This window comes from Phaethon lepturus, unplaced genomic scaffold (genome assembly GCF_000687285.1).
Source record: "Phaethon lepturus isolate BGI_N335 unplaced genomic scaffold, ASM68728v1 scaffold37364, whole genome shotgun sequence".
Classification (NCBI taxonomy): Eukaryota; Metazoa; Chordata; class Aves; order Phaethontiformes; family Phaethontidae; genus Phaethon; species Phaethon lepturus.
Window position 1 is genome coordinate 2,141 of NW_010534682.1, and position 839 is coordinate 2,979.

Genomic DNA, 839 nt, shown 5'->3' on the forward strand with positions numbered 1-839 from the left:
TCCCCCGAGCGCTGGCTCCGGGAAGCCAATGCCTTCTTCAGCCCCTGGGGCTGCTGAGCCCGGCTTGCCAAGGAGCCCTGCCAGGCACAGCTGGCTCCTCTCCTCCCAGCCTTCCTCACCCCTCCTACTCCCCAAGCCCAGGCTCTAGCAGAGGCAGCAGGAGACCCCCTGTGCCTCCCCCAGATTGTGCTTTCCTTCCCCATGGGCCAGCTGGGTGCCAGGACAGAGGGACCGTGGCGGTCACAGCAATACAAACCGCCGGTTCACTTTACTACCTGCCTGTCCCCTTTTGATTGGAGCCATGACCAGCTTTTCCATCCCTCAGGGCTGGGGCAGCCTTGCGGGGTACAAACACCCCTGTGTGCCCTTGGCATGCAGCAGGAGCGGGGCTGGAACTGGCTGTCCCCAGGCTCCACAGAATTTCTGCAGCTCCTGAGACATCAGGAGGAGAATCCTGCCCTTGGGGCAGGGTGCACGGGGTGAGCCAGGCCAGAGCATCTGCTGTAAACGTTGGCCGAGAGGTTCCCTGTCTTCCTGTAAGGCTGCCAGGACTGCGGGCAGTGCAGGGCACTGTATCCAGCTGGCAGCATCTCCCATGGCTCCGTCCCCGCTGATGTCGGTTGGCAGCACACAATGTCCCCCTGGCATGGGGCAGGATCTGCGCTGGGACCCCCCAGCAGGGAGGGGCTGCCCAGCCTCCCTGCTGGAGGTCTCTCGGTCCCCTCTGTGTCATCCGCCCCAAGGGATGGCTGGGGCTGGAAGAGGGTCCCTTTTCCCATGGTCCCCATCCCTGCAGCCCTCCCCAAGGGGGAGAGCCACCGTCTGGCGCCTTAACCAAG